General features: G+C 39.1%; 1 protein-coding gene and 1 pseudogene across 6 annotated transcripts in view; one reads left to right on the forward strand and one right to left on the reverse strand.

The window, feature by feature from the left end:
• DIAPH2 (diaphanous related formin 2) overlaps nt 1-12,607 on the reverse strand; it is a 1,054,304-nt gene that overhangs the window by 110,386 nt on the left and 931,311 nt on the right. The gene's annotated exons all lie outside the window — the stretch shown is intronic.
• Nucleotides 1,264-5,088, forward strand: LOC140627463 (eukaryotic translation initiation factor 4E type 2 pseudogene; annotated as a pseudogene).

Consider the following 12,607-nt stretch of genomic DNA (forward strand, 5'->3'; position numbering starts at 1 on the left):
GCTGGAGCACACAGCTGACAGGGCATTTGGGAGAAGCCAGTTGGTTAGACGGGGTCTCCGGGTGGAGGGGGCAGTGTCCTGCTGCCTTTGGGAGCTGCAAAGCCCGGGAGTGTGATTCCAGCAGCATAGGCCCTGGATCCCAAGGCGCCTGAGTGGACAGAGCTCAGGATCCTGTGCATCCCTTGGGACAGGCGGAGGTGGGGAGGGCACAGGGCAGCGGGGACTCTCCTGCCACTGGGTGCCCTACAAGCTATTCAGATTAGCATACCTGCACCTGTCCCGGAAGCATCTAGGTCAGTGCAGACTGGGAGACTACATTAGTTACTAGTGGGGAGCTGACTCCAGAGCTGGAGAGCTGCTTAGCACCATTGTTGTTGCTGCTCCTTGTTTCACCTTGTGCCTGGGAGAGGCAGGGCCCCCAGGGAACACAGGCCTCACTGGGTAAAGAGCTCCCACTGAGCCAGGCACAGGCATGGGGCGGGGCATCTCCACCAGGTAAACACACCTGAGAATCAGCAGAACCCTCCCAAGAAGACCAGCGGGAAGAGCAAGTTCTTGACCAAGCAGCACTGGAAAGTGCCAGGGGAAATCAGGGGATTTGTAGTATATAGAACTAGAGGGTACCCCTCCTCCCCCCCCCTTTCCAGTATAAATCATTTTTATATCAGACTAAAAATTTCCAATTGTTTTTCTCTTTTCCCACCTTAAATAAAATATTTTACCACATCTTCATTTTGACTTTCATATTTCTACAATTACAGGTCTTAGATATATTTTCCACTCTAGATTCCCTTCAACATACTCAATTTAACTTTGAGAGATATACGAGATATGTTTTTTTTGTTTTGTTTTGTGCTTTTTGTTTTCTCGGCCTCATTTTGTTCTACAATGGCAGACGTTAATAACTTCTAAAATATGACCAGCATACACCCAGAACCAAGTGGAATACCGTGCTGGTTCATTCTGTGATTATACTCTCTCTTCATTCCCATTCTGCCCCCCTTTTATCTCATTTATGTTTTGGTGGTCAATGTTGGGGGTTTTTAGAAGTATTGCTGGTTTATATGAATTTGGGACTGAGCATCTTCTAACATACATAACTTAATATACTCAGAACCAAGAGGATCACCTTCTAGAACCACTCAGATAGACTACATTCTCCCTCCACTACAACTTCTTCACCACCACCATCTCCCAGTCCCTCACTTTTTTCTTTTCTTTTTTTTTATTTTCCTTTTGATTTTTTCTTCTTTTGTCTTTTTTTTTTTTTTTTTTTTTTTGAGATTCTTACCCTTTAATTTCTTACTACTTTCTTTAAAAATTTGTTTTTGACTTTAGTGGTCCTTTTGTTTTATTTTGCTCTGATCTGTGTTTTCATTTTCTGGACTCTGACCTCATCAGAATACTCTAGAGTGAAATTTACTTAGGTCATGGTTGATATTCCTGACCCAACCCACTCATACAGCCACTCTGCACTAAGAAAAATGACTAGAAGGAACAACTCATCACAAAAGAAAGAATCAGAAACAGTATTCTCTCCCACAGAGTTACAGAATATGGATTGCAATTCTATGTCAGAAAGCAAATTCAGAAGCACAATTATAAAGCTACTGGTGGCTCTGGAAAAAAAGCATGAAGGATTCTAGAGACTTTGTGGCTGCAGAAATTAGATCTAATCAGGCTGAAATTAAAAATCAATTAAATGAGATGCACTCCAAACTGGTGGTCCTAATGATGAGAGTTAATGAGGTGGAAGAAAGAGTGAGTGACATAGACACAAGTTGATGGCAAGAAAGGAAGCTAAGGAAAATAGAGAAAAACAATTAAAAGACCATGAGGAAAGGTTATGGGAAATAAATAAGAGCCTCAGAAGGAAGAATCTATGTATAATTGGGAATTCAGAAAATGCTGACAGGGACAGAGGGCCAGAAAGCATATTTGAACAAGTCATAGCTGAGAATTTCCCTAATTTGGGGAAGGAAACAGGCATTCAGATCCAGGAGATAGAGAGGTCCCCCACCCCAAAATACATAAAAAGCATCCCACACCTCAACCTTTAATAGTGAAACTTGCAAATTCCCGAGATAAAGAGAAAATTCTTAAAGCAGTGAGAGACAAGAGATTCTTAACTTATATGGGGAGAAATATTAGATTAACAGCAGACCTCTCCACAGAGACCTGGAAGGCCAGAAAGGGCTGGCAGGATATATTCAGGGTCCTGAAGGAGAAGAACATGCAGTCAACAATATTATAGCCAGCAAGGCTCTCATTCAGAATGGAAGGAGAGATGAAGAGCTTCCAAGATAGGCAGAAACTGAAAGAATCTGTGACCACCAAAACAGCTCTGTAAGAAATAATAAGGGGGACCCTGTAAAAGAAAGAGGAAGCCCAAAGAAATAATCCACAAAAAAGGGCTCAATAGGTATTACGATGACACTAAATTCATAACTCTCAATGGTTACTCTGAACTTAAATGGGCTAAATGATCCCACCAAAAGAAACAGGGTTTCAGATTGGATAAAAAAGCAAGACCCGTCTATTAGCTGTATACAATAGACTAATTTTAGACCTAAGGACACTTCGATTCTGAAAATGAAAGGTTGGAGAACCATTTACTATTCAAATGGTCCTCAAAAGAAAGCAGGGGTAGCAATCCTCATATCAGATAAATTAAAGTTTATCCCAAAGACTGTAGTAAGAGATGAAGAGGGACACTATATCATACTTAAAGGGTCTATCCAACAAAAGGACCTAACAATCATGAATATTTATGGCCCTAATGTGTGGGTTGCCAAGTATATCAATCAATTAATAATGAAAGTAAAGACATACTTAGATAATAATACACTAATACTGGGAGACTCCAACATGGCACTTTCTGCAAATGACAGATATTCTAAACACAACACCACCAACGAACAAGGGCTTTAAATGATAACACTGGACCAGATGGATTTCACAGATATATACAGAACTTTCCATCCAAATGCAACATTCTTCTCAAGCGAACATGGAACTTTCTCCAGAATAGACCACATACTGGGTCACAAATCAGGTCACAATGGATACCAAAAGATTGGGACTGTGCCATGCATATTTTCAGACCACAATGCTTTGAAACTAGAATTCAATTACAAGAAATTTTGAAGAAACTCAAATATGTGGAGGTTAAAGAGCATCCTACTAAAAGATGAACGGGTCAACCAGGAAATTAGAGAATAGTTACAAAGATTCATGGAAACTAATGAAAATGAGATACAACCATTCAAAATCTGTACAATGCAGCAAAAGCTGTCCTAAGGGGGAAATACATCATAACAGAAGCATCCTTCAAGAAATTGGAAAAACTCAATGACACAAGCGAACCGTGTGCCTGCAGGGACTGGAGAAAGAACAGCAAATAAAATCTACAACAAGCAGAAGAAGAGACAATACAGATTCGAGCAGAACTCAATGAAATAGAGACCAGAAGAACTATAGAACAGATCAACAAAACCAGGAGTTGGTTCTTTGAAAGAATTAATAAGATACATAAATCATTAGCCAGCCTTATTAAAAAGAAAAAAACTCAAATGAATAAAATCATGAATGAAAAAGGAGAGATCACCACCAATACCAAGGAAATACAAAAGATTTTAAAAACATATTATGAGCAGCTATACACCAATAAATTAGACAGTCTAGAAGAAATGGACACATTTCTGGAAAACCACAAACTACCAAAACTGGAACAGGAAGAAATAGAAAACCTGAACAGGCCAATAACCAGTGAAAAAATTGAAGCAGTCATCAAAAACCTCCCAAGATACAGAAGTCCAGGGCCAGATGGCTTCCCAGGGGAATGCTATCAAAACTTTAAAGAAGAAATAATACCTATTCTGCTAAAGCTGTTCGGAATGATAGAAAGGGATGGAATACTTTCAAACTTGTTTTATGAGGCCAGCATCACCTTAATTCCAAAACCAAAGACCCCACCAAAAAGGACAATTATAAAAGAATATCCCTGATGAACACAGATGCAAAAATTCTCAACAAGATACTAGCCAGTACGGTCCAACAATACATTAAGAAGATGATTGATGATGACCAAGTGGGATTTATCCCTGGGATGCCAGGCTGGTTCAACAATCATAAAGTAGACTCTGTGAGGCAGTGGTGATGGAGGCGGTGAGAGGATGAACAAGTTCGACGCATTGAAAGATGATGAGAGTGGGGGCCATGGTCAGAATGAAGAAAACAGCACACAGAAAGATGGTGAGAAAGAAAAAATGGAACGAGACAAAAGTCAGGGCAACAGTAAGAGGAAGGCTCTTGTCCTTGGGCCAGCAGAGCATACCCTGCAGTACAACTATACTTTCTGGTACTCCAGAATAGCCCCCAGGCATCCCACCAGCTCACAGAGCTACAAGCAGAATATCAAACTGATCGGCGCCTTTGCCTCTGTGGAGCAGTTCTGGAGGTTTTATAGCCACATGGTACATCCTTGGGACCTGTCAGGCCACAGTGACCTCCATCTGTTCAAAGAAGGAATTAAGCCCCTGTGGGAGGATGATGCAAATAAAAATGGTGGCAAGTGGATTATTCAACTGTGGAAGGGCTTGGCATCCTGTTGCTGGGAGAATCTTCTCCTGGCCATATTGGGGGAACAGTTCATGGTTGGGGAGGAAATCTGTGGGGCTGTGGTCTCTGTCTGCTTTCAGGAGGGCATTATTTCAATATGGAATAGGACTGCCAGTGACCAAGCAACCACAGCCCGCATCCAGGATATGCTTCAGCGAGTGCTTAACCTACCTCCCAACACCATGATGGAGTACAAAACCCACACCAACAGCATCAAGGACAATTCAAGCTTTGAAATACAAAAATCACATTGTGAAAGTACACAAGCTGGCAATAATCCTTTTCTGTATATGTGTGTTTATCCGAAATGGATGTGAGGTCTCCAGCTGGTCCTTCCATCTGCTCACTGAAGGGACATCCCTGAGCCATGTGCTCCCCTTTTGCACTCATTCCTGGATGACGGATTCCACTAGACACCCTCCAACATCGCTGACTTTATAAAGCAGAAAAACAGAAAACGTGACTTTGTAATAGGCAAACTTTTTTTTAATGAGGTTCTGTGTGTGGGGGGGAGTTCAGCCTTTAGTTTTGCTGTATGCTGTCAGATGCCTGTCAGGCATTCTGTTGTGCTCTTCTCTGCTATACGGAGGGCATCGTGACCACGTGTACAAGCCAGAGCTGTCGACTGAGTTATCAGTATTATGAATGTCTGTGCATTCAGGAAAAGCTTTCTGTTGGAGCGTCCCGGAATAGCTATAAATGCTCTCTTCTAGCTCTGCCATTAAACTATAGGGACATTTTGTTTATTTCTCTACCCCCAAGCCCCGCCCCCCCCCAAAAAAATCATAAAGTAATCAATGTGACAGATTACATCAACAAAAGAAAAAACAAGAACTATATGATCCTCTCAATAGATGCAGAGAAAGCATTTGACAAAATACAGCATCCATTCCTGATCAAAACTCTTCAGAGTGTAGGGATAGAGGGAACATTCCTCAGCATCTTAAAAGCCATCTACGAAAAGCCCACAGCAAATATCATTCTCAATGGGAAAAACCTGTGAGCCTTTCCCCTAAGATTAGGAACACGACAGGGATGTCCACTCTCACCACTGATATTCAACATAGTATTAGATGTCCTAGCCTCCTCAGCAATCAGACAACAAAAAGAAATAGAAGGCATTCAAATTGGGAAAGAAGAAGTCAAATGCTCCCTCTTTGCAGATGACATGATAGTGTACGTAAAAAACATTTTAGGTTTTTAGAAAACCTAAAAGACTCCACCCCAAGATTCCTAGAACTCATACAGCAATTCGGCAATGTGGCAGGATACAAAGTTAATGCCCAGAAATCAGTAGCACTTCTATACACAATGAGACTGAAGAAAGAGAAATTAAGTTGTCAATTCCATTTACAATTGCACCCAAAAGCAGAAGATACCTAGGAATAAACCTAACCAAAGAGGTAAAGGATCTGCACCCTAGAAAATCAACAAGGCAGGAAACCACAAATGTTGGAGAGGATGTGGAGAAAGGGGAACCCTCCTGCACTGTTGGTGAGAATGTGAACTGGTGCAGCCATTCTGGAGAACTGTGTGGAGGTTCCTCAAAGATTTAAAAATAGATCTGCCCTATGACCCAGCAATTGCACTGCTGGGGATTTACCCGAAAGATACAGATGCAATGAAACGCTGGGACACCTGCACCCTGATGTTTATAGCAGCAATGTCCACAATAGCCAAACTGTGGAAGGAGCCTCGGTGCCCATGGCAAGATGAATGGATAAAGAAGATGTGGCCTATGTATACAATGGAATATTACTCAGCCATTAGAAACGACAAATACCTACCATTTGCTTCGACATGGATGGAACTGGAGGGTATTATGCTGAGTGAAATAAGTCAATCGGAGAAGGACAAATATTATATGGTCTCATTCATTTGGGGAATATAAAAAATAGTGACAGGGAATAAATGGGAAAGGAGAAAAAATGAGTGGGAAATATCAGAAAGGGAGACAGAACATGAGAGACTCCTAACTCTGGGAAACGAACTAGGGATGGGGAAGGGGAGGTGGGTGGAGGCTGGGGGTGACTGGGTGATGGGCACTGAGGGGGGCACTTGATGGGATGAGCACTGGGTGTTATTCTATATGTTGGCAAATTGAACACCAATAAAAAATAAATTTATAAAAAAAAGGATCTACACCCTAAAAACTGCAGAACACTTCTGAAGGAAATTGCAGAAGACACAGAGAAATGGAAAAATATTCCATGCTCATGGATTGGAAGAATTAATATTGTGAAAATGTCAATGCTACCCAGGGCAATGTACACGTTGGATGCAATCCCTATCAAAATACCATTGACTTTCTTTACAGAGTTGGAACAAAGCATCTTAAGATTTGTGTGGAATCAGAGAAGACCCCGAATAGCTAGGGGAATATTGAAAAAGGAAAACCAGACCTGGGGGCATCACAATACTGGATTTCAAGTTGTACTACAAAACTGTGATCTTCAGACAGTGTTCTACTGACACAAAACAGACACATAGATCAATGGAGCAGAATAGAGAACCCAGAAATGGGCCCTCAACTCCATGGTCAACTAATCGTCGACAAAGCAGGAAATACTGTCTAATGGAAAAAGGACAGTCTCTTCAATAAATGGTACTGGGAAAATTGAATAGCCAGGTGTAGAAGAATCAAACTAGAGCATTCTCTTACACCGTACACAGATAAACTCTGAAAGAACTAGATGTGAGACAAGATTCCATTAAAATCCTAGAGGAGAACACAGGCAACACCCTTTTTGTACTTGGCCACACCAACTTCTTGCAAGATACATCCATGAAGGCAAGGGAAACAAATGCAAAAATAAACTATTGGGACTTCATCAAGATCAAAAGCTTCTGCACAGCAAAAGAAACCATCAACAAAACTAAAAGACAACCTACAGAATGGGAGAAGATATTTGGAAATGACCTATCAGATAAAGGGCTAGTATCCAAGATCTATGAAGAACTTATTAAACTCAACAGCAAAGAAACAAACAATCCAATCATGAAATAGGCAAAAAACATGAACAGAAATTTCACAGAGGAAGACATACACATGGCCAACAGACACATGAGAATATGTTCTACATCACTTGCCATCCGGGAAATACAAATCAAAACCACAATGAGATACTACCTCACACCAGTGAGAATGGTGATAATTAATATGACAGGAAACAAAAAATGTTGGAGAGGATGTGGAGAGAGGGGAACCCTCTTGCACTATTGGTGGGAATGTGAACTTGTACAGCCACTCTGGAAAACTGTGTGGAGATTCTTCAAGGAATTAAAAATAGAGCTACCCTATAACCCAGCAATTGTACTCCTGGGGATTTACCCCAAAGATACAGATGCAGTGAAATTCCAGAACACTTGCACCCCAATGTTTATAGCAGCAATGTCCACAATATTGAAATTGTGGAAGGAGCCTACACACACACACACACACACACACACACACTGGAATATTATTTGGCCATTAGAAATGACGAATACCCACCATTTGCTTCAACGTGGATGGAACTGGAGGGTATTATGCTGAGTGAAATAGGTCAATCAGAGAAGGACAAACATTATATGGTCTCATTCATTTGGGGAATATAAAAAATAGTGACATGGAATAAAGGGGAAAGGAGAAAAAATGAGTGGGAAATATCAGAAAGGGAGACAGAACATGAGAGACTCCTAACTCTGGAAAACAGATAAGGGGTAGTGGAAAGGGAGGTGGGCGGGGGGATGGGGTGACTGGGTGATGGGCATTTAGTGGGGTACTTGATTGAATGAGCATTAGGTGTTACACTATATGTTGGCAAATCGAACTCCAATAAAAAATATACAAAAAAACCCCACAGTGATATATCAACTGACACCTGTCAGAATGGCTAAAATAAGAAACACAAGAACTAACCCGTGTTAATGATGATGTGGAGAAAAATGATCCCTCATGCACTGTTGGTGGAAATTTAAATTGGTAACAGCCATTATGAAAAACAGTATGGAGGTTCCTCAAAAAATTAAAAATAGGAAGACTATGTAATTCATTAATTACAGTACTAGGGTATTTATCCAGAAAAAAACATTAATTTGAAAAGATATATGCACCTCTATGTTTACTGAAGCTTTATTTAAAATAATCAGATACGGAAGTGGGTTCATCAACGGACAAATGGATAGAGAAGATGTAGTATGTACATATACAGATACGTATCTATATATACATTTAATATACAATGGAATACTACCCAGCAATGAAAAGGGGTAAGACTGTGCCATTTGTGCCAATATGAATGGAACCCTAGACGGTATTATGCTAAGTGAAATAAGTCAGACTGAGAAAGACAAATACCATATGATTTCATTCATATATAGAACCTAAAAAAAATGAGCAAAGGAAAAACAGAATCAGATATGTAAAAACAAAACTGATGGTGGTTAGAAGGAAGGAGGATAAGGAGATAGGCAAAATGGGTGAAGAGGAGTGAGGGATACAGGTTTCCAGTTATGGAAAGAATAAGTCACAGGAATAAAAAGCACAGCACAGAGAATATAGTCAATGATATTGTAATTGTGTTGTACAATGACCGATGGTGAGCATACTTAGTACAACATAGAGAAGTTGAATCATTATATTATATACCTGAACCTATCATAACATTGGATGTCAACTGTACACAAGGAAAAAAAATTAAATGTAGTAAATGAAAACATTCAATCTTTCAAATAAAAACACGTTTAAAATTTGTCTATAAAATGGTTAAATGATAAATTTTATATTATATAAATTTTACTGCAATAAGCTTTTCATGGATAAAAAAATAAAAGATTTCCATATTGATTTATCACTAGGATTAAAGCTATCTTAACCTCCTAATAACAACAACAACAACAACAAAACACCAGTCAACAACTAGAGTTTTTTCATTAATATGTCACAAGTCTGTGCTTAACTCTCCCTGACCATGCCATTTTCAGCACCTCACAGACGAAATACATTTGTTTTATGAAATTATCCTACTTGTACAGTTCATGTACAAGTAATAAACAAAAAAGTGCTTTAAAAAACAAAAGAAATCACTGAACTGATCCCAGAGCATAAGTGGAGATTAACAGAAACAGAATTCCCTGATCTACCTATATGAGAACATATTCCTTTCTCCTCTTGGATCCACTTTCTTATATTTGTCAGATCTTTGACTCAAACTATACTCTGGACCAGTGACTGGCCTCTTCCACAATTTTAGATGGATATCTGGCTGTCTATTCTCCAGAGCCTACTTTCTACCAGATTTAGGACCTGGCTCCTAGCCTTTAGCGTTTACCCCACTCTATAGGTCAATCCTTAGGGATCTTCTCTAGAAGTTCACTTGACCCACTGATCCCATGATGATCTCAGATATATGGCAGACATCCTGTTTCACCTTTTCTAAACCGCACATTTTTTTCACATAACATCTCTCAGGCTGGGATGCATATAATAATCAATAGCATACTGTGGTTTAATTGCAGCATTTCTTTCTTTCTTGATAATTCATAAACTAATTTATATCTTATAACTGATATCATTTTAGATTCAATGATATATGATAGGAGTAAACATCTAGTTCCTCAAGTCCCCTGTTGCAATGGCTCAAAATACAGAATATCCTGTGCAAAACTCCTGTAGTTTGCACTGCCCTCTTCTGAAATAACTTAAAGTCCCCTTCTAAAGAGAAACTAACTATAAACTAACTATATATATTTTATATTATGTGTCTATAAATATATATATAATATATATTATACATACATACACACACAGACACACAGACACACACACACACTTGGTATCACATGACACTTACCTCAATAGATTAAATAATGAGTAAGAACCAGAGAAAAATACCTAGACGATTAGGAGAGCACTTTCCAGCTGGAACCCTCTATTCTCAATAACAGCAACAAATTCATGCAGAAAGGGATGTAAATGGTATGCAGCAGCAGAAGCTAAGAGAGAGAGGATGTTAAGCAAAAGTTACATGGCAATAGAAGCCATGAATAAGCAGACACCTTGATGTAGAAAGGAGAGCAGAGAGTACACTTATAGTTAGGGATTACAAAGAAGAATTAGTTAGAAAAACAAAAATAGAGCAGTTGAGTCACCAGAATGGCAAAGCATGAGAGTAAACAGATTAGTAAGGTACAAATAGAGTTAGGCACAACAGACACCTGCTCCTAAAGGAAGACTACCAGCAGCTACCAGATAGATAGGCTGTCAGATTGCCAGAGCCACTGTTATAATTGGGATATTCTAGTTTTGATGAGGCATGTCTGGGCAGCCACTTTGTATTTCTTCTCCATTTTCCATAACACTATCTCACCTAAGAAAATCTCAGTAAGCCCCTGTTCCTTATAATAGAAAAAGCCCTTTGTACAATATTAATTGCAAGAAAGCAAAAGATGATGTACAAAGAGAATAGTTACAAAGTGGCTAAGGCAGAGAAAGGAGGAGAAGGTTAGCATGGATGAGCTAAATAAAATGAGGGAGGGTAGAAAAGCCACAGGTGGAGGGCCAATTCTGTTCTGTTTCTTCTTTTTACTGTCTGAAAGAGCATTACCATATATCACAGTTTCTTCTCAGTGAGAGTATCTTATTGGGCCCTGGCCAAATCCTAAACTTTGGCTCTCATTCTTCTCTTCAGCAATATCACTTAGAGCAGAGGATGCTAAGCTCCCCTCCTTTCCTCAAATCACATTGGACAAATCAAACTCAGGCTCCTTTCTGGTCAAGAAATCTAATAATATTCCCACAATTATGTGAATAAAGTCAGTTAAGCCAACATTTATTAGGGTACTGTCTCCCTGTCCAATAGACCTTAAATGGGCTCAACCTCTTCAGATTGAGGATTGAAAAAAATTATAACTAAGGTTGTATTTTCTCTTTATTTTGGAGATTTTAAATATGAAAAAAAATCAGTTTTAAAACTTCACTTATGAAAATATAAAATTATGAGGATTATTTTTTTTCTCTAGAGAAAACTACTAATCAAAAATTTCCCCTAATTCAGAGTCACAAGGAACTACTTACCCACAGAATGTACCAACTTGTAAGAGTGTTTTTTTTTTTTTAAGGATTTTATTTATTCATTCATGAGAGACACAGAGAGGTAGAGACATAGGCAGAGGGAGGAGCAGGCTCCCTGAGGGGAGCCTGATATGGGACTCAATCCCAGGACCCTGGGATCACAACCTGAGCTGAAGGCAGAAGCTCAACTACTGAGCCACCCAGGTGCCCCTGTAAGAGGGTTGTACAGGAGAACTATTTTCATCCATTATACTACCTCCTCTGAAGATTGTAAATTGAAACTTAGTTCTGCTTTCTTTTTCTTTTTTCTTTTTTTATGCTTTCTTTTTCAACATTTGAATGAATTTAAGACACAAAATGACAGTAATTCAAAGCAATGTGTTACTCTTAATCTTTGTAAAGGTGTAAATCTATTACTGTCTTTAGTAACTGAATTCTAGCAATAACTTTCTGGAATAGTTTCTGCCCTTAAATTCAATGCTTTTCTTACACTTCTTTGGTTTTGAAAAGAACAGAGCTTGTTTCATTTGGATATCTTTGTTGCTGTCTCTATGGCTTGACAGTATGGAGTGAGTTGTAATTCTCTTCCACTTAAGCTACATAATAGGCAATGATTTTCTAACATAATAGAATACACTCTCCAGGACTGGTCATCACTATGGATATTACTGTGTAAGAGAAGGGATAAAGTAAAACAAAATAGTAATCTTAGTTCAGATATGTATTTGTCACCAGGACAAGAACAAGTTTAAACTGTTTAAGTATGTGACAGCAATTCTTTAAAAACATGTTCTCAACGACTTTTATCACCTTTCTCTTTCTTACCCTGTCATCACAAATACATTTTTAGTAACCATCTATAGTCTTCCTTTTCATCAAATTTACTAATAAAGCTTAATTGGGGAAATTCTTGATTATTATCCTTTGGGTTGG

The sequence above is a fragment of the Canis lupus genome, chromosome X (genome assembly GCF_048164855.1).
Source record: "Canis lupus baileyi chromosome X, mCanLup2.hap1, whole genome shotgun sequence".
In the NCBI taxonomy this organism is placed as follows: domain Eukaryota; kingdom Metazoa; phylum Chordata; class Mammalia; order Carnivora; family Canidae; genus Canis; species Canis lupus.